The sequence below is a fragment of the Cupressus sempervirens genome, chromosome 3 (assembly GCF_028749045.1).
Source record: "Cupressus sempervirens isolate cs-2001-9-10 chromosome 3, ASM2874904v1, whole genome shotgun sequence".
Classification (NCBI taxonomy): Eukaryota; Viridiplantae; Streptophyta; class Pinopsida; order Cupressales; family Cupressaceae; genus Cupressus; species Cupressus sempervirens.
The window spans coordinates 332,157,060-332,170,313 of NC_143120.1; the positions used below are offsets into that span (position 1 = coordinate 332,157,060).

The 13,254-nt window shown below is 36.1% G+C and overlaps 1 pseudogene; it reads right to left on the reverse strand.

Moving 5' to 3' along the window:
- The window catches only part of LOC149566337 (putative aldo-keto reductase 2), a 142,170-nt pseudogene that overhangs the window by 8,425 nt on the left and 120,491 nt on the right, over positions 1-13,254 (reverse strand).

Sequence of the window (13,254 nt, forward strand, 5' to 3'; positions counted from 1 at the left end):
TTCTATACATGCTAGGCTGGAATGCTTTTTCCTTTATGGAATTATTTTTGGGCTGCTACATGCTTTTTGGTCTATGAAACCTTGCTTTGTCAAGCCTGCCCAGGATGTACAAATTTTTACCACAATTGGAAGAGAGATTTCTTGGTAGTGGGCCAAAAAGACAAGGATAATAAAATGTGTATCATCTAATATCTCACTGAGAAACTAACTTCAACAGATTGCTGGTATTCTGATTAAGAAGAAGCTAAACAAGGAAACATTAAACTGACAGAAGAAGCAATCCTTGAACTCCGCAAATGTTTTGAAGATTAAACCATATATATTCAGTGTGATGAGAATCAAATATGATATTATTGGTGTCAACACATATTGCTTACAGGAAATGGTTCTTCTATCAAAACTAATGGTCTTACTATTAGACAAAGGCCATCAAGGAGATGGGTTGCAGAGACATAAGACAACATTCAAAAGATCAGTTTGTTGGGCACCTTTGACACTGCAAAGGATGAAGCAGCCTACCTTTTGAGGGGCAAAGAGACTGCCAAGATGCTCCTCCTCAGGTTCAAGGATGCCCGTGCCAGAAAAAAGACTATCAACTCTAGTTCAAGTCCCAATTTTCTCTCTAATTCTAAGGCAAATTGTCTCAGGAATCATTTCATATAGTCAAAAGTCAAGCTGGGAACATAGTATCTCAGCTCTAATGCCCATGTCCAAAATGCTGAACTTACCTTTAGAGAAGTCCTCTTGCATTGGAAGTAGGATTTCCAGCCTAACAAACGTGCACATTACTCCAAGTAAGTCCATGGGTGAGGGGAATTTCGAAGGTAAAGACAATGACTCAACTGGTTTTTCTCACAACTCTATACAACAGAGACATAGTAATGGTGAAAGACAATGGCTATAAACGTTAGTGAACCATAATTTGGTAAACTTTTAGTTTTCCATCCCTTGTCTCTCTTCTATTTAAAAATGTTCTTTGTTTTGGTAAACTTTTAGTTTTCCATCACCTTGCCGATTAGGATCCGCCTTGTAGATTTGAGGCGACATGTTTGGATTGGATCTAGTTTAGGTCCTTGTTTACGGGTTTTGTGCCCAGATTTGGGTCTTATTTCATGTGGCTAAGGCCTATATGTTTCATGTTCTGGGCCGAGGCCCACATGTTACCCTTTTGAGGTTAGATCTGTCTCAAACTTAGCCTGGTATATGTTCCCAAATTCACACCCTATATGCTAAAGCCCTAGCCACTTGGATCTAGGCCTATATGTCAGCTATTGGGGCCTAATCAAGCCCATTCTACATTGAATTATGGACTTGTCTAATTAGATCAGGTCCATTCATTAGATCAAGAGGCTGTTCAAATAATTTTTAGGCTCCAATCTCGAGTTTTGAGCTTCATGTTTCATCGTAGGCCTGATTATAGGCATCATTATATCTAGTTTAAGCTTGATTTGGTCATATAAGGCCCACGTGTTTCATTACAAAGGGCTTGCTGATTGGTTGTTATTATATGGGTCTTTAGGAATGTGCCAACACTCCCATAGGAATCTGGCACCTGAGAGGAATTAGTCATAGAGAAAAGAGAAGAGTGAGCATTTCCTTAGAAATTCCTATGAGCTAGTATAATAATATGGTTCATTGGTTCAATAGATCTCAAAGTTTGTCATTTTTTCACTTAATAATTATCATAACATAATTATTGTTCCTCCATATTGGTATCGGTTATGAGTGTTGCATGCTGATTATTGCTCAGTCATATGTTGATTGATGTCCTCTTGATTATTTATATTTATTGATACAACTTCTCCTGATTTGTGTATCATCCTGTTACATAGTAATCATGGACCATCATTGGATATACATATGATCATTGATCAATTATCCCTTAGTTTTTGGTCTTCATAGTAGATATCATACTTATCAGCACTTGGGAACCGGAATACCCATTATGGATTCCTCATTTTCTATTATGTATCACTCCATATTGATTTAGTAATTGGTTCATTAACCAAATCACTTCTTCTCATGATGTTGATGTGTATTGACTGCTCTTCAACTTCTTCCATGTATGATGCAAATTGATATCTTAGCTACTAGTGAAAATAGTTCTAAATGACGATTTATCCATAGTTGTGATTCTCTAATATGAGTACTTTCCTTCATATAGGAATGATTGCTCAATACTAGATGTCAGGCTGAGGATCCTTCACCATTTGATCATGGATAATCTTGTGATAGTTATTGATTTACAATTTACATGATGACTAGTTTGAAGATGTCATGTTGACTGTCCCTTTGAATGGTTTACCCATATAACATAAAGTGTTTGATGCTGATGAAAGCCTATATATGAAATAATTGAGCTCCTCCTTTCCTCTTGTTGGTAGTTGTAATGATTTTTATGCATCCGTAAACAAAATCCACATCAACCTCTGATTGAAGACAACACAATTTACAGTTTAGAAACTACCATGTGTATGCCTATTGCTTGATGAAGATAAATACTGACTTAATTCCTTTATTTTGTCATCTCCTATGCTACATCTTCTCAGTGTGAAAACAAAGGTTGTGATGTGTTTGACTATTTTTCATCTAGCGGTGCTAATCTATGTAACTTGATATCTTTCTGTTTTGATTTGTTTAATTTTGTAACAATATTAACTAGTTCTTGTTGTATTCAGATTGGTGGAGGTTCTTACTCATCTTTGTATTCAAGTCGTGGCATGGGTGGTGGATACTTAAGTGGTTGTGGCTCATCCTATTATTAAACTGTAAGTATAATAGTCAGATTTTTTAATGTAAAATTTTAGTCTCTAATAGTAAAGTCTAATCTTTTGTTTGTGAGACCTTACTGTGGTTTGAGTAGTAGACTACAAAGTTGTCTTAGTATGATGTCTCTTTAACACATCTCTATGGCATACAGATATGTGATCACGAGGCTGCCATAGCCTAGAATAGAATCAAGCTTTGAGAGGCATAATTTAATTTTTTAAAGGCAACATTCTTTTTATATGAGAAGAGGCTCTTGTAGCTTGAGGTGGCTGAATGAGAATCGAAGTGCAGAAATATTATACAAGCTACTAGTTGGTAGCTTGAGAATTTGAAGAGATTTTGGTGGTAGCATTTACTATTTCATAAATTAAAGATATTAATATCTTAGGTGTGGGAAGGCATAGTATGCAAGATGAGTATCACATTATTGTTTACTTGTATCTGGAACTTTGTTATTTTTGTAGGAATTTTCATCGAATGACTCTTGCAGATAAAGGATGATGAGCTTGCATATTTTGTCAATGCTTTTGACATCAACTAGAAGACATTTTTTTGCCATAAGTAACTTAGGTATCTAACTAAAATAATAAGATAGCTCAATATAAGCATAACTATATTGAAATACAGTATAGGATGCCCATGCAGAGTTTTGACCTTTATAGTTAAGAAGCTTAATGTAAAAAATTAAAAATCTTTGCCTATGTACATGCCATGTATCTTAGTTCAAGATAACTACCTTGTAAATGTTTTAGTTAATTCGATAAATTTCTTAATGGACCAGGTACCTTGACTATGGTCTGTGCAACTTCATTAATATTATAATATATCTTAGCCGAAGTAATAAATAGAAACTGTGGAGATGATATGCAAAACCTTAGTTTGAATGTGAGATGGACAAATAGATTCCCCTTTAGTCTGTCCTATGGAACTATTGTCAATCATCAACCATACAAATCTTTTTATCTCTTAGTTGCTACCTTTTAGAAGGAATTCAACTTAGGTAATGAAGGTCACTGAGTTTGAATGTGAGATGAGACACAGACTCATGTACTATTAGGAATATCCATTCATATGGAGCTTAGATGACTTTTCAACAATGTGCCAATTTATTTCTCATAGTTTCTTTACAATAAAATTGTAGTAGCTCTATGCTTTACAGTCTACATTCTTAAAACAAACTTATGTAATGTGGTAAAAAACATTTGTGCTGGTTTTCTATTAATTATTTAATGAAAATGCTAGGAATGGTTTTTTCCTTCTGTAAGGTTGATTGATCATGATGCATCTTAATTTATCTAACAAGACACAAATTAAATACTAAGGCAAAGCTAATGTTCAGTTTATTCATGTTCTTTGTAATTAGGATACAATGGCCAGGTGACCAGTTGATCCAGAGGAGGAGTTGAGGTTGATGTCTCAGGAAGTATGTGGTTATGTGGAAGCTGTTCTGAATAGTCTTGCTACAAATGTACCTAAAGTAAGAACCTTAGAACATCCTTGCATTAAAGAACTACAGAAATAGGCATTCTTCTGTATGGTTCTCATGAGTATTAACTTGTCCTTCAATGATTGATAGGTTTTGGTGCTCTGCCAAGTTGAGAAAGCCAAAGAGGAAATGCTTACTCAACTTTATAGCTCTGTCAGGTGAAGGTTAATTACATGTGGCTAATATGGCCATGGTACTAGTTATATTTGTTTTCTGTGTTCCTCATATATTATTTTTCAATTCTACTTCAGATAGCTCTCAGAGTAAAACAAAGATTGAAGAACTTCTCCAAGAAGATCAGAATGCAAAAATGAAACGTGAGAGATTCAAAAAATAGGCATCTTTATTGTCAAGACTTACTCATCAATTAAGTATCCATGATGTTTGAGCAACAATTGATAATTTTTCTTCAAATGGAGGTACTTGATATATTAGTTTTTGTTAAGTGAAATGTTTCTTTTCATAGTAATTGAATAATATATTTAATTTCTTATAATGGTTATATCTATATACAGCTTCATATAAAGGGAGAATTGTTACAGTAGATCTGTAACCTCCATTATATTTAGAAGCTTCATATCTACTTAATGTTCTTTATAACAGTATTTTATTGTGAAGATATATGCTGTTCATTTTTGTTGTCAAACAGAATTGTACTTGCATTTTAATATATGTTTTTAATGAATATTCAATCACAATAACTCAAAACCAAAACGATAAGAAAAATTATAGCAGATATTGAGAGGGATCATCACATTTGAGGAACCATCCATGTAGAGAAAAATATATTGAGATTATTTTGTTTGTTAGTGATGTCATTTTTCTCTACTCCTAGCTACATTCTGCAACTAAAAAATAGTTGAAGCAAAGGAATATTCTGTACAGGTATGATGTAAGAAAACCAATATAGACTTTCTAAGTCTACAATAGTATCATTGGCTCAAAATTTTTAAATAACCATTTCTTTGCAAGGGTTGGCACAAGCTATATGCCTAAGGTGCATCAAATTGTTTGAATAGAGTTTGTCTCAAAGATAATACCTCTAACATTTACTTGCACCTTTTGAAAGACTTCTCTGACACTTAGCATAAAGAATAGGAGTCCCCATTTGGACAGAACTTCTTACCATCATCTTTATCTTTATGAACCTGCATTGCCACATTATTCACAACAATAGATAATGTGGCATCTAGATAGACTTAGAAGAGTTATCCCCTACAACCAATTTATTAAGCAACAAAACTATCTGAAAAAATGACTTTTTTAGGTAGATAATTAGACCAAATTCTTGTCTCTTAGCCCAAACATTCCTAGAATCATGAAGACCTCATAGGAGGTTCAATTAATTGCACCAATCTGTAGAGGGTAGTCAAGCATACATGTAATCAGGAGTAACTTGAAAGAGTTTCTTACCACCAACCCATTTAATATTCTTCTACAAGCCAAAATTGCAATGTATTCTTGTATAACAATATTTGATTAGTTAACACAATTGCACACATGCCTAGATAAGTCCCCAACCTTATTTTTGCAAAGAGTTTGAGTTTGTTGGAAAGTTTGTGATTTGTTGGGTATTTGAGCAAGTATTCATACAATTTGATGGTCCAATTGATATGGGTTCCCCTATTACGATTTCATGGTCAAGCCTTCATAAGAAATATCAAAATGAGTTTTGTCTCTTTCTTATCAAATTTTATATTTGATATCAGTGTTCCTTCCCACAGAATTACCACTTGTGTTGGGGATGCTGCTACGTTGCTTGCTATATGGCACATGCAATACATATTGATAGCAAAAATTTTGAAATCTAGTTTACTTTTCATGGGGTACTCAGATATGTTATTTTGTAGATTCTGCCTAATATTTCAGTTCTTCTCAATTTGTATACTGGCTATTTTCCTGCCCACGAATCTTGTCTCAGGGCAATTAAGCTTTTAGAGTATATGGTGACTAGATGCATTTGGCATCTTGACAAATTGATTCATGACCACTGTCATTTGATACCTATCTTGTTGGTATTTTGTTTGTGAAAGAAATATATAGTGCCGTAATAGTCATTATTTTTACTCCAAAATCAAGTTATGGATGTCATATTAGGTTTTGTTGGAGGAAGGCTTGGGGTTGGACTTAGTTAACTACCTTGCCATAATTATTGGTCCTTTTTAAATTTAATTTGAACATCACTGCTTATGGCCATTGATGTTACCTTGATGTGGGAAACAATGAAAATCAGAGCTATGTCTATGTTTAAGGAGTCAAAATTGAGAATGTAAAGAGTTTGTGAAGGGAAAAATGTCTAATTATTGAGGGCAAAGTCAGGTTCTCATCAAATAATATAATTGCCCCAATTTTGATTTGTAAAGGATCTTGATAGCATTTGCTGAAGTCTTAGAAAAGCAAATTGTTAGTTGGGGAAAATCTATTCAATCATCCATCTTATCTTTCTAGACCAAGTCTCTCAGTAATAAATTGTAGTGCCATTTAAAGATTTACAAGTTTATCATAGAGGCTTCAAAGTAGTTTCAATTAAATATGAAATTTTTCTTTAGTGTTGATTGAATCCAAGAAATTATATTTTTATGTTCTTGCTGCATATGGTGTAGAGCTTGTTGACATGTTATATTGGGTGTAGAAGACAATGGTCCCCATGCAAAATATGCTAAATGTATAAGTTTTGACTCAAACCCTCCTCGCAGTTGAATCCTGATGAATTAACATAATTTGATACATTGGAAACAATACTCATATGGGAATTAAAGTTACAATATCCATAAAGATAGAGGTTTCACACATCACATATCCTTTTGTTATTCATTGATTACATGATCAATAAAGTTAACTAAAATCTCTACATTTCATGTTATATCCATTTGCAGCATGTGCCTCATGGCTATGTTTTTGTGATGGGCGATAACTAGAACAACAACTATGACTCTCATGTTTGGTAAGTAGAGTGGAAGCTTAAGTTTCTAATAGACTGTGTGCCACCTATATTTGTATATCTGAGTTTTAAATGGACTGACTTTGATTTGTCTTATTTTAAAATAGGGGATCTCTTCCTGTCAAGAACATTCTAGGAAGATATGTAATGTGTTATTTGCGACTGTCACAATTGGGATCCGACATATACAGACATCATTAGAAATTTAGAGGCACGACATTTGCTAGGATGTTACTAGACAATAGCTTGTATGACAACATGAATTTCTTTTTGTGGAGAAAATCCTAGTAGTAGTCATGCATCATATGCAACCTTCAAATATTGGCAGGGCCCCTGGTGGACAGAAAACTAGTGGTTGTAAGTATGTGTCATTGGAGTATCAATTCCTGACTGGGGTAAAGCTTCTTAGGAAAATGCTATCTATAGTAAAATGAGCAACTGCAGACTCTGCAGACTCACTTCTCAGTCACATAATTTGGTGGTTGTAATTTCCTTATGTTTTTTATTATGAGATACTACTTGAATTCTTCACAATTCAATGAATATAGAAATAGTTTCTTGTATTAAAGTAATATTTGAATGATTCTTAATTCCAAATGCATATACAGTATGGTTCAGATCAAAATAATTATGATTGCATAACAATCAAGATGATATATATTTTTTTATTTTTGATATACAGGAAATTACATGCAATGATTGAGGAAATTCTCAGTACCTTGTACTATTTGATGTGTCTGATATACAAGTAAGAATTTGCAAATATGCAGGCCGTCTCTGATATAACTTTATATTTATGCTCTAAATAATGTGATAAGTTGTTTGATATGACAATATAAATATACTCAAAGATGATGCCGTTTCTGATGGTAGCCTTTATATGCCTGCATTGAATGGGTGCCAAAGGCAATATGCTCTCTTACAGAGCGATCATTGTGAGATACAAAATATAATAAGTTCTTCCAATCATCCTGAGTTGAATGATAGAACTACCTTTTTACAACTTTCATTAGAAATGATTAGTCATGTCATAAATGATGTGAGTTATCTCTCTTTTCAGTCGCACCCTTTCATAATAATCTCTAATCACTTCTCTTATGATCTAGATTGGTTTGTTCACAATAAGCACTGGGTGGGGGTGACTTGGTGAGCTGACCTAGGGGGTGGACTTGGTGACTGAACATAAAGAGTCTAGTTGGTGAGCGTACTTGAATTGTCGGCTTGGCGAGCTGACTAGGAGAGTCAGCCTGGTGAGCTGACATGGCGAGTCGACTTAAACTGGCAAGTTGGTGGGGCAAGTGGGGGTGACTTGGTGAGTTGACCTGGAGAGTTGGCCTAGGGGGCAGACTTGGTGAGTGAACTTAGAGAGTCAACTTGGTGAGCATACTTCAATTGTCAGCTTGGCGAGCTGACTTGGGGAGCCGACTTGGTGATCTAACATGGTGAGTGGGCTTAAAGTGGCAACTTGGTGGGGCAAGTTGGCGAGCCAAATTAGCGAGGCCACTTAGACACGTGACATAGCGAGCTGACTTGGTGAGCAAGCTCGATGAGCGAACCTAAAAATTGACCTTGATGAGGCATTTTGGTGGGGTGACTTGATGATCAAACTCAAAGAGTCAACTTGGCGAGCATACTTGAACAGTCGACTTGGTGGGGCAAGTTGGCGAGCTGACTTAGTGAGTCCACTTGGTGAGGCGAGAGGTGAGTCAACTTGGTGCGGCAACTTGGCGAGCTGACTTGGTGAGCAGACTTAAAGACTAACCTTGATGAGGTGCTTTGGTGGGGCAACTTGATGAGCGAACTTAAAGAGTCAACTTTTTGAGCATACTCGAACAATCGACTTGGTGACATGACTTGGTAGGCTGGCTTGGCGAGCCGACCTAGCATGCGTACTTGAACAATAGACTTGGTGAGCTGACTAAAAGAGTTAACTCATTGAGGTGACTGGGTGGGAGTGACTTGGTGAGCTGACCTAGAGAGTTAACCTAGGGGATGGGCTTGGCGAGAAAACTTAGAGTCAACTTGGTGAGTGCACTTGAATTGTCGGCTTGGCGAGTAGACTTGAGGACTTGGTGGGACATGTGGGCGAGCCGACTTGGTGAGGTGACTTGGTGACATGAATTGGTGGGCTGGCTTGGTGAGCCAACCTTAAAGAGTCAACTTTGTGAGTGTACTCAAACAATTGACTTGGTGACATGACTTGGTGGGCTTGGCGAGCTGACCTGGCGTGTGTACTTGAATAGTAGACTTGGTGAACTGACTTAAAGAGTCAACTTGTTGAGGTGACTCGGTGGGGGTGACTTGGTGGGCTAACCTAGAGAGTTGACCTAGGGGGTGGACTTGGTGAGTGAACTTAAAGAGTTGACTTGGTGAGTGTACTTGAATTGTCAGCTTGGTGAGCTGACTATGGGAGTCAGCCTGGCAAGTTGATATGGCGAGTCGACTTAAAGTGGCAACTTGGTGGTGCAAGTTGGTGAGCTAACTTATCGAGGCCACTTGGTGAGGCAACTTCATGAAACAACTTGGTGAACTGACCTACTAAGTGTACTTAAAGACTGACCTTGATGAGGTGCTTTGGCTGGGTGACTTGATGAGAAAACTTAAAGTGTCAACTTGGTGTGCCGACCAAGTGAGTTTACATGGTGAGTGAGCTTAGAGAAGCAACTCTATGGGGCAACTTCATAAGCACACTGAGTGAGCCCACTTGCTGGTGCAAGGTGGTAAAACCACTAGGTGAGTCAACTTTGTGAGTTGACTTAATGAGTCAACTTGTTGAGGTGACTGGGTGGGGGTGACTTGGTGAGCTGACCTGGAGAGTTGGCCTAGTGGGTAGACTTGGCGAGTGAACTTAGAGAGTCAATTTGGTGAGCATACTTCAATTGTCAGCTTGGCGAGCTGACTTGGGGAGTCACCCTAGCGATCTAACATGGTGAGTGGGCTTAAAGTGGCGACTTGGTGGGGCAAGTTGGTCAGCCGACTTAGCAAGGCCACTTAGAGATGTGACATGGCGAGCTAACTTGGTGAGCAAGCTCAATGAGTGGACCTAAAGACTGACCTTGATGAGGCACTTTGGTGGGGTGACTTGATGATTGAACTCAAAGAGTCAACTTGGCGAGCATACTTGCACTAGTGCATTTGGGTTCATTTTTTGACCTTCATTGATCAAATTTTTGACCCAATTTTTGACCAAATTTGACCAACCCATTGGTCAAAATTTTTCTGGTCAAAATTTTGACCAACCCACTAGTACATGATTTGTCTCAATCATATAACTAATTATATATTTTTCATATTAGTTACTGTTAGTGTTTTTCAGGCATTCTATAAAATAGTTCACATGCCTTACGTATGATATGACATTTTGCATGCATCCTGCACTCTCTCTCATCTAGCTAATGATGGATTACGTAGAGTGATCTAAAACCATGATGCTAAAAAACACACAATCAAATCCAAAATGAACTTGCACTACAAATGGATTGTGGAAATCTGATATTGGTAAAATTGGATGCATGTCTACCAGGACAATCACAACTTAAACATATATTTGTCCTGGTAGACATGCATGCAAAATTAACAATATCAGATTTCCACAATCCATTTGTAATGAAAGTTCATTTTGGATTTGATTGTGTGTGTTTTTTAGCATCATGGTTTTAGATCACTCTCCGTAATCCATCATCAGCTGGATGAGAGTGCAGGATGCATGCAAAATGTCATATCATACGCAAGGCATGTGATAGTTTTATAGAATGCCTAAAAAAAAATTTACACCTACCTGTTGGTAGAAATTTCTACCTTCATTGGTCAAAATTTTTTACCTTCATTGGTCAAAATTTCTACCTTCATTGGTAAAAATTTTTAACCTTCATCGGTCAAAATTTCTACCTTCATTGGTCAAAATTTTTGACCTTCATTGGTCGAAATTTCTACCTTCATTGGTCAAAATTTTTGACCTTCATTGGTCAAAATTTCTACCTTTATTGGTCAAAATTTTTGACTTTCATTGGTCAAAATTTTTACCTTTATTGGTCGAAATTTTTTTCCTTCATTGGTCAAAATTTCTACCTTTATTGGTCAAAATTTTCTACCTTCATTGGTCGAAATTTCAACCAATTCTTGACAGAACTTGCACCATGGCTATGGAGGTTTTTCGACCAACGTATTGGTCAAAATTTTGACCAACTAGAAGGTTGGTCAAAATTTCGACCAGAAAAATTCTGACCAATGGGTTGGTCGAATTTGGTCGAAGTTTGGTTGAAAATTGGGTCGAAATTTCGACCAATAATGGTCGAAAAATGGTCTTAAATGTACTAGTGCTTGTAGTAGAAAAATGTGTGAAAGTAGGAACCTTATATCTTTGTACAAGTCATATTGTTCCTTCTACTTTAATTGTTTTAGAAAAAAATGAATGTTCAGGAACAATTGTTGTAGTTGAGCAGGGAGAACAAATAGCTATTGCAGATTCTGGTACAACGCTGTGGCACAAAAAACTTCACACATGAGTGAGAAAGGTATGAAAGTACTTCATTCAAAGAAAGTTTTACTAGGTTTGAAATGTGTTAATATGGATTTCTATGAAATTTTTGTGTATGGAAAACAAAAAAGAGTGAGTTTTGAAAAAATTGCGAAGGAAAATAAAAGGGAGAAATTAGAGTTTGTGTATACCGATGTACGGGGACTGTCTCAGGTATCTTCCATTGGTGGGTCTCATTACTATGTTACATTTATTGATGAAACAACTATAAAAGTATGGGTTTATTTCCTTAGGCAGAAATCTGATGTATTTCAAACTTTTAAGAAATGAAAATGCTTGGTTGAAAATGAGACTGGTAAAAAAAAAATGTCTCAGATCTGATAATGGCGGTGAGTATTGTAGTCATGAATTTGAAGATTATTGCTCTACTAATGGTATTCGTACATAGAAAACTATTCCAAGGACTCCATAGGAAAATGGAGTGGCTGAACACATGAATAGGACTATAATGGAACATGCAAGAAGCATGATGTTGCATGTTGGGTTGCCCTTATGCATGTGGGTAGAGGCTATCAATACTACTGAATATTTGATTAATAAAGGTACCTCTACTCCTTTAGGCTATGGTATTCCAGAGGAGGCATGGACTAGCAAGAAGGTGAGTTGTTCTTTTCTCAAAACCTTTAGTTGTAAAGCATTTGCTCACATAGATTCTAAAAATAGAACCAAGCTAGAAGTTAAGTCAAAGAAATGTGTTTTTTTTGGATATGGCATTAATGAGCTTGGTTATAGGCTTCAGAATTTTGAAAATCATAAAATTTTATGAAGTAGGGATGTCATATTTAATGAAAAAGTGTTGTACACAGATCTATTGTAGCAACATGATAAGAAAGAAGATGATTATGTAGTGCTGGATGATACTCTAAAAGCTGATGTTCCATCCATTTCTTATGATGTGCAACAACCACAACAAAAAATACCACATACATTGGTGAATGTTAGATGGTCAACAAGGAAAATTAGACCTCCAGAAATATTCTCTCCCTCTTTGTATTCTATTTTACTTACTGATGCTGGTGAACCTGAAAGTTATGATGAAGCTATGTAGGTGGATACTAAGATTTAGTGGGAGTCTATAATGAAAGATGAAATGGACTCTTTGTTGAAGAATAAGCCATGGGATTTGTTCAAGTTGCTTGTAGGTAAAAAGGCTTTATAGAATAAGTGGGTTTACAGGTTAAAAGAAGAGGATGAAGGTAATAAAATATTTAAAGCCAGGTTAGTTGTAAAAGGATTTGCACCGAAAAAGGGAATTGATTTTGATGAGATATTTTCTCTTGTTATTAAAATGACTTCTATCCATACTGTTTTAAGTTTAGTGGCTATTGAAGATTTTCATTTAGAGTAGCTAGATGTTAAAATAGCCTTCCTTCATGGTGATTTGGATGAAGAGATATACATGGCTCAACCATGAGGATTTGCAGTCAAAGGTAAAGAGAACTTAGTGTGCAATTTGAAGAAAAGTTTATATGGCTTGAAGTAAGCACCTCAACAATGGTATCTAAAATTTGACAGTTTTAT